Genomic DNA, 9359 nt, shown 5'->3' with positions numbered 1-9359 from the left:
AGTTGTTAGAAGAAAAGTGATCTATACATTAATTTTCATGAACATGGAGGATGGGCCCCTGTGTAAATATATATGTGAAACTACATTTTTATGTGTGCATCACATGATGCATCTTCATAGACCTATAGAGGCCGAACTCTGAAAGGCTAGAGCCATGATCATCTTACTTATCTTTGGATTTACCAGCTTTTATTAGAATCTCAAGTTGGTGCTCAATAAACACTTGTTGATTAAATGGATACATTAGTTGATATGTAGTTGGTTGGGAAAGAATTGAGATTTCAATGCTGCCTCATTTTTTTCATCAGTTGTTCCGGGGTTAGAGATAACATACAACCTTGTAAAAACCACTTCTATTATTAATAAAGACTAGAGGCCCAGTATATGAATTCGTGCATCTCTGGGGTCCCTTGGCCTGGCATATGGGATAGGGCTAAAACTGGCTCTCTGACATCCCCCGAGGGGTCCTGGATTGCAAGACGGCTCAGGCCATGCTGAGGGACCCCACTGGTGCACGATCGGGGCCAGGGAGGGACGTGGGAGGTTTGCTAGCCGGGAAGGGACTGTGAGAGGGCGCCAGGGCATGTCTGGTCTATCTCACTCAGTCCCAATCAGCCGGACCCCAGCAGCAAGCTAAATTACTGGTCAGAGCATCTGCCCCCTGGTGGTCAGTGCACGTCATAGCGACTGGTCGACTGGTCGACTATCTGCCCCCTGGTGGTTAGTGCACATCATAGTAAGCAGTTGAGTGGCCTTAGCATATTATGCTTTGATTGGTTGAATGGCTGACTGGTCGACCATACACTTAGCATATTAGGCTTTTATTATATAGGATAAAAAGAAAGTGCACACACACACACACACACCCACAAATGTGCCTTTTGGGATATGCAAATGTAGAGTCTGGGGTCTAGGTTGTATAGTTTAGACCAAAGGAGAACTAAATTGCTCTCCATATTAAAGTAAAATTATTACTTTTGTGCGGTCAATGGAATTTTGCTCATCTTTATCTATATAGCCCTGAGCATAGTTTTCTGGCATTTGATGCTTGCTTCGTAAATCCCAGTCATCTTGAACTAAATGTATTGACTTGAAATGTGTCCAACACGCAGCAACATGAATCCTTTGTATATTTCTAAGTCTATATTTGCATCACCATACATTTCAGCTCCAAAAACACTTTAGCAGAAAGTCTTTACTTAAAAACAAAAGATTGAAATTGTTTGGAAAACCACATAACAATAGCTTCCTGTCAGTTACCATGGGACAAACACAGTTCTAAACAGTTTGTAAGCATCATCACATTTCACCTTAGAAGTCACTGTTATTCCCTTTTTACAGATCAGGAAATTGAGGCTCACAGGGTTTAAGAGACTGTCACAAAATGGCAGCACTAGGCGATTTGCCCAATTTCACATCATACCGCCTTTCTCCTAGTTTGATAACACCTTGCAGTGCTGGGCAGAAACTAAGAACACACATTTAGTGCCTGGGCATGAAGACATTCTCCCCTGCTATTGAAAATATGCAGTGCATGCCGAAATGCCGAAACCGGTTTGGCTCAGTGGATAGAGCGTCGGCCTGGGGACTGAAAGGTCCCAGGTTCGATTCCGGTCAAGGGCATGTACATTGGTTGCGGGCACATCCCCAGTAGGGAGGTGTGCAGGAGGCAGCTGATCGATGTTTCTCTCTCATCGATGTTTCTAACTCTCTATCCCTCTCTCTTCCTCTCTGTAAAAAATCAATAAAATATATTTTAAAAAAAATCTTAGAAAATATGCAGTGCCTGTTCTAATTTAGATATGGAGAGAATGGAATTCCAGAAAGGATTTTGAAACCATTTGTGTACATTTAATTTTTGGTCATCAACTGAATATTTGCATTAAATTCTGAATAATAGAAACTCATAACTGTGCTCTGTATATTTTACATTCCTATAGGGGAATTGCCTCTTCCAAATAAAATATGAAGATGTTTCAGAAATTTTGATCACTTTTTTTCCAATTAGTCATGCCCCAACAGATGTTTTCAAAATGATAAAACTGGCTTCATCAACCTCATTAACATTAGTGTTTGAGAAATTACTTGCCTTCAATATATCTATGGCTAGAGCACAACTAATTGCTGTATTAGGCAGAATCGCTAGGTACTACAAAAATCTTATCAGCTTTAAGAAAATAGTGAGCAGTGTGTGCAGAATTCTGTCTAGACATTTTAAGACAAAATTTGGTTCTTTTGGGGTATTATTTAATATGAAGTCCATGGTTTTTCTACTCAAAATAACTAAATAACTTAAGTCCTCTATATTATCTCTCTCTATTCCTCTCTTCCTTTTGCTCTCTTGCTTCCTCTCTCCACTCTCTCTCTGCCCCTCTCATGTGTGGAAGTTACTTAGTCATCAGTGAATACGTGCGTGTGATATTTTATGTCTTATCTATTCACACACCTACATTCTAAGAATGACAGAATAACACAGCAAACTTAGCTTGGCTGGTTGAAATTAGAGCCCTGCCTTATGACTTAATAAATGATAATTAATTATAATAAGAGTTTAATCACTTATTAAACATAATAATAATGTTAAGAGTTTTCTTGTTTAATTGATACAACCTTGTAAGCAAGCTAATGCTGTCTGCTGAACAATGTACTATTTCTAACTGAACAATTTTTTAAAAAAATATTTATTGTTGGAAATATTACAGATGTTTCCTTTTTCTCCCCCATTGACCCCTTCCACAGTGCACACCCTCCCCCAGGCCTTCACAGTACTATTGTCTGTGTACATGGGTATGCACATATGCATTCTTTGGTTAATCTCTTTACACCCCAGTCCTGCCTTCCCTCTGAGATTTGTCAGTCTGTTCCATGCTTCTATTGTCTGAATCTATTTTGCTCATCAGTTTATTTTGTTCATTAGATTCCACATACAAGTGAGAACATGTGATACTTATCTTTCTCTGACTGGCATATTCTTATTCAATGATATCATATATGACTATATTAGATACATCTGTTGTGAACTTTCTTTCACTCATTCATGCATTCATTGCCAACATGTTATTGAGATCCAGCAAAGAGGGAGACACAGGAAATCTCTGCCCTGGAATCTAAATGCTCTTCTTGATAATGACATGAATAGGAACAAAACCCTATCTTATCCATTGCTTCTGTTATTCATCCTATCCGGCCAGCTGTTTTACTCACTGAATTAAAACAGACCTCAGCAGGCATTCTTGTTATTTAAATAATCGTAAATTGCAAGTTAGCTTACCACAAAAGTTTTAACATGGCCAAAAACAAAACAAATGGGCCACAGAATATTCTGTTTGTATCTCAGTAGGCCACATGTACATGTAGAAGTGTGAGGGCATACATTTCATGTATTGTAAGTATCGCCTGTCAGACTAAATATTTTGAACCAGAAATGCTCTGGAGTAAGTGTTGCATCAATAGCTTTCCAAGTAGGATCACACAACAGAAGGCTTATTCATGGTCTGCTGTTAAGCAATCAATGTATCAGCAAATAGATTAGCTAGGAACTTACGTTGCACACTGAATAATGTGCAACTAATTTAAACAATTCCACATGTGTCTTTGGTTTATTTGCTTCAGTTATCTAACTAAAAGAGAAATATTTGAGCTGAATAATCCCAATAATTAAATCAGTGTTATCATTAACCCTTATCGTTAGATAAATGGTTCTTAACTGGGACTATTTTGCTCCCAGGTGAAAGTAGGCAACTTTAAGAGACATGTTTGATTGTCACAACTGGATAGATTCTAGTGGCACCTTTTGGGTCGAGACCAAGAATGCTGTTACATACTCTGCAATGCACAGGATTGTCCCACCACAACAAAGAAGTATCTGGCCAAAAATGTCAGTAGTACTGAGGTTGAGATACCTGCTCCAGAGTGTGCAAGGTAAAATTTTCATCTCTAATACAATGTCATTTATTTTTGGGTATGGTTGCCAGATTTAGAAAATAAAAATATAGGATGCCAGTTACATTTGTATTTCAAATAAAGAATTATTAGTTTTTGCACTATTTGGAACATATGGGTACTAAAATAGCAGGTATATCTTACCACGGAAGTTTTAACTTGGCCACAAGCAAAACAAATGGACCACAAAAGGTTCTATTTGTATCTCAGTAGGCCATGTGTTTACCTGAAATTGAAATTTAACTGTGTCCTGTATTTTATTTTACACCTCCATTTTCATAAAATAACCAATATTTAGAGATATTTTCCCTCATATACCATGGTACAGATATTGCCATTTTATTTGTCTATCAGTGCTGCACTTAACACACCTCAGGCACATATATGACATAATACAACCTAAGATATGGTTTGGATCAGAAAACAATTGGTGATAAGGAAAAGGGTCAATGGGAATTAGCAAAATTGAATAAAATAAAATCAGCCAAGTTTTTCAGAACAAAGAAGCATTTCTAAAATATGTAGATAAAGTTCCATGAATTATGATGAATGCCATTATAAGAGGGTTTATGGCTGTTTGTGATATGCATATTTTTACTAAATGTACATGATCATGATAAATATATCACAGTGGAATAGCTCCTCCCCAATTAATACATGGGTAGGATCTCAGCATATGGATCAAGACTGTGGGGCAGCCTGGCTGGTGTGACTCAGTAGTTGAGTGTCAACCTGTGAATCAGGAAGTCACGGTTCTACTTCCGGTCAAGGTACATGCCCAGGTTGTGGGCTCAGTCCCAGTAGAGGGGCATGCAGGAGGCATCTGATCAATGATTCTCTCATCATTGATGTTTCTATCTCCCTCTCCCTCTCCCTTCCTCTCTGAAATCAATACAAATATATTATTTTAAAAAAGACTGTGGGATAAACTTGAATCTGACATAGCACAGGATATGATGTAACTAGATGTTATCTATGGGCCTACTACATAACAGGTCTCAGTAGTTGTTTGTAGAAATAATAATGAGTAATTCTATAGTGAATATACAGATTCAGTTTGATCTAGCCATCTGCTTGTTAGGAGGCCAGAGTGTAAGGGATTACGAATTTATTCGATCATCCGCACACCAGGTGGCTAAACCTGGATGGCTCCAGCATCCAGTGACAGGAGTCAGCAGTTTTTAAAGGACTTTTGGCGGGCTTTTTTTTATTTTTTCCCCCTGGACGGGGACTTCTTTATGCATACCCGGAGGGGAGATAATGGAATGTGGTCACCTCAAGTGAAATGTGGTCTTCAGCAAAGGGAATGTCCATAGTGAAATGACCTGAAAAGCCAGTTCCCCGGGGAAGGGTATCAACTCAATTGCTTCATGAAACTTAACACTGCTAAGGTCAGGTGGCCTTCAGTTTCAGGAAGAATCAGTCTTATGAATGCTCCATATTATCATGCAGTTAGATGTTTTCTTGGGATTGATGACTTGAGCCTCCTGATAATGGTCATTGCTGGCATCACAAATGTACAGATGACTTGATTATCTTTGAAGATTTATTAATCAGATATATAGTCTATTTTATGAAGATTTTACATGCCTTATACAATTGCAATCAATCTTATAGAATTGGATTGTAGTATTCTAAAAGAAAAATGTAGAAATTAGAATTTAATGGAAGGACCTGATACTGGCATTAAATATGTAGTATCAGGGGTCATGTTAGGGAGGGCATTCAGTGCTCATGTGTTTAAAGTTTTGCCTGAAAATAGACCCTTTGGCTTTTGGAATTTAGCCATTACTATACTCATGTCTTTGTCTTGCCATCACTGCCATGCCACAGAATCCCTTCTTCAAAGTCTAAGTATTAGCAGACTGGTTCATTCTTTTTTTATTTGTTCTGGTAAATTATAAGCTTCTTGAAGGCAAAGATAATATTTAAGTGTTCTGTGCCTTAATATTTCTTTTAAAAGGCCCAGTGAAACTGAGATAGGTCTTGAATAATTAGAATAATTCCAATAATTGGAATTCAAATAGTAGGTAGCAGTTGAATAGGTGTTCGTGATGACCAAATGCATAAGTAAATTGTGACCTGTACTGAAAATGGTGTGGAAAATAAGCTGATTAGAAATCATGCAAATGATAAAGACTTGAAGGAGAGAAAATTATTTCAGAAGCATGTGACCATATTACACAGGATTTTGATTGTCAGAAAGAGGCTTCAATGTACTTGGACAATAGAGAGCCAAAATAGTTACTGGGAAGAGAAGCCCTGATGCAAGGGAGCTTTATGAAAACCAATCATTGTTTTCTAAATAAGATCAGAAGAGTCAGGAAATATCAGCATAAAATATCCAAATACTATGAAAGCCATTTGTTATTTATGAAGACAGCGTATTATAACATTTAAGAGCTACAAAAATTTCTTGTTCTCTGGTATTAAAATTCTAATTTCTGCATTATTCTTTTAGAATACTACCATCCAATTCTATAAGATTGACTGCAATTGTATGAGGCATATAAAATCTTCATAAAATAGAATAGATATCTGATTAATAAATCTTCAAAGATAATCAAAAGAAGACCTGCAGCCTCGTTATCTAAGGTCCTGACATACTTCCAAGTTCTCTACATTTTCAAGTATGCAGTTACCCAATATTTCTGATTTATGCTCAATTTTTCAAAAAGACATGCTTTTACCTCACGGTTAAGAAAAGATTAATGACTACATATTTTACAATGATGCCTATTAAAATTAGGATTTCATGATGTCAGAAAAGAGGCAAAGCTGAGAAGAGTATATTCAATTTATGTTTCAAGGCAGTCACATAACTTTAATTTGGTTAGCATAATATTCTGTTGCACAGTTAAGGGCTATTAATGCATGCCATTTCTATATAATTTGAATTTTTTTTCTTTTCAAATGGACAGTCTCACTTATTTGATGTGACAGTCCCCACATACATGTATTTATAACTATTGATCAAGACATTTTTCTCAATGTTTGCATTGTGCTTTTTGCTGAAACATCCTATGCAATTATTTGGATAGAGATGTTGATGAATTTTATGAGTTTAATCTCAAATCTCTGAAGTTTTCAGTTGTGTAAGGCCATTGAAGAATGCCATATACATCCTTTATCCTTTAGCTTGCTGTTTACCTTCACCTCTCTTCAATGCCATTATCAAATTCTACCTGAGCCAAGATACTTTCCCACATCACATTCATCAGAATAAGTTCCTTATTTATTTACATATTACTCCCATAGCACATTGTCTGAATATTTAGTACACTGTTCGTGTGAGTCTGATTTATGTTATTAGCAATTTTTAAATAGTTACCTCATCTACTAACTTATGAGTCCCTGTGATATTGGAAGATGAGGGGAAATAGCAGTGAGAAAATATACCATTGATTTTTAATTTATCACAGTGTCTTACACATCTAACTTGAACATCCTAAGCTATCAATAAATCTTTACTGAATTAAATAAAATGTCTGAAAGCCAGTTTTAATCATTTTTGTTTTGAAAACCAATTATTGATTTGATAGAAGTCCTGCCATAGATAAGAATTCAAGAAATATTATATATGGTAGACAGCAAAAGATCAAAGAATAACCCCTGCCACTTGATTTGTGATCTTGTTAAAGTTACTTTAGGGACAAAAATCACTGTATTGGATGCAGCACATTTTTGTTACTTTCTATCTTGATAACTACATGATATTTGAAAACGACTATCTGTATATATTACTTTTGCCATTTAAAAAATTAGAAAATGAATATCTAATTTTTCTTTCTTCATTGGGTCAATATGAGTACTAAGACAGAAAAAGTGGAAATTCAGAGTACTATAAAAATTGAAGTAATTGTTAGTACTCTTTCCAGTTCATGATCTATGTTGGATTAATAAATACTCTCTCTTTGATTTATGCAAATCTTAAGAAGATTAATTAAAATGGTTTTAGAGTGTTTTCTAATTTGTAAATCATGTTTATGTATATTATTTTATTTCTTACACTAGACTTGGATGATAACCTTTATCTACACACTGCTAAAACTAGGTTATAAAACAAAATTTTGAAATCATAGATCTACTTGTGTGTGTGTGTGTGTGTGTGTGTGTGTGTGTGTGTGTGTCTGAGAGAGAGAGAGAGAAATAGAAAGATTTGTCTTTTCTCTTGTTTCTAAAAAAATGACTGGCTTATTTTAAAATTTTCTTTATGTTTTTTAAACATGGTGTCAAAAATATGGGTGCATAATATCTACATAGAAAAAATGTATCATATCATTGCTATTTCAAGCAAAAAGAAAGTGAATAAATAGAATGATTCAGTATCTCATAAGATCTATAAGATCCATGTATATTGTTTTTGAGAAACAATTAGTGAACAAATATTTTATTCAAGTAACTGAGAGATCTTATATGTGTGAAATGACATCTCTGAGTATCTTCAGAAAATGGCATCTTTCTAAAAAATGTTAATATTAGTAGTGTTCAAAACTGTAGAATAGCCCAGCCAGTGTGGCTCAATGGTTGAGCACCAACCCATAAACCAAGAGGTTGCTGGTTCAATTCCCATGCAGGACATATGCACGAGTTGAGGGTTCAATCCCTAATAGGAGGGGTGCAAGAGGCAGCCAATCGATGATGTTTCTCTCTCTCTCTCCCTTTATCTCTCTAAAAATTCAATTAAACATATTTTTTAAATAACTGTAGAATAATTCTAAATCCTTGGGCCTATTTCCTGTGACCTATCATAAACTCAATAAAGAAACTATGCAATGTGGTTAATCATACTCTTTTTAAAAATATTTATTTTCTTTTTATTGATTTTTTTTACAGAGAGGAAGGGAGAAGGATAGAGAGTTAGAAACATCGATTTGAGAGAAACATTGATCAGCTGCCTCCTGCACACCTCCTACTGGGGATGTGGCCGCAACCAAGATACATGCCCTTGACCAGAGTCGAACCTGGGATCCTTCAGTCTACAGGCCAATGTTCTATCCACTGAGCCAAACTGGTTAGGGCATTCATACTCTTTTTTTTTTGGGAGGGGGTCACGCACACTTTTATTTTATTTATTTATTTATTTATTATTATTTTTTTAAATTTCTTTATTGATTAAGGTATCACATATTTGTCCTCATCCCCCCATTCCCATCCCAAACCCCTCCCCACGCATGCCCCCATCCCCCTGTTGTCCGTGACCACTGGTTAGGCTTATATGCATGCATACAAGTCCTTTGGTTGATCTCCTTCCTTTCCCCCACCCTCCCCTACCTTCCCTCTGAAGTTTAACAGTCTGTCGATGCTTCCCTGTCTCCAGGTCTGTTTTTGTTCATCAGTTTATGTTGTTCATTCTTTCCCCTAGATGCATGAGATCATGTGATACAAGAAATACACTTATAAGAACCGAAAATGAG

Source organism: Eptesicus fuscus, chromosome 2 (assembly GCF_027574615.1).
Source record: "Eptesicus fuscus isolate TK198812 chromosome 2, DD_ASM_mEF_20220401, whole genome shotgun sequence".
Taxonomy (NCBI): domain Eukaryota; kingdom Metazoa; phylum Chordata; class Mammalia; order Chiroptera; family Vespertilionidae; genus Eptesicus; species Eptesicus fuscus.
The sequence above is the reverse complement of the archived record's forward strand: the minus strand, read 5'-3'. Positions refer to the sequence as shown.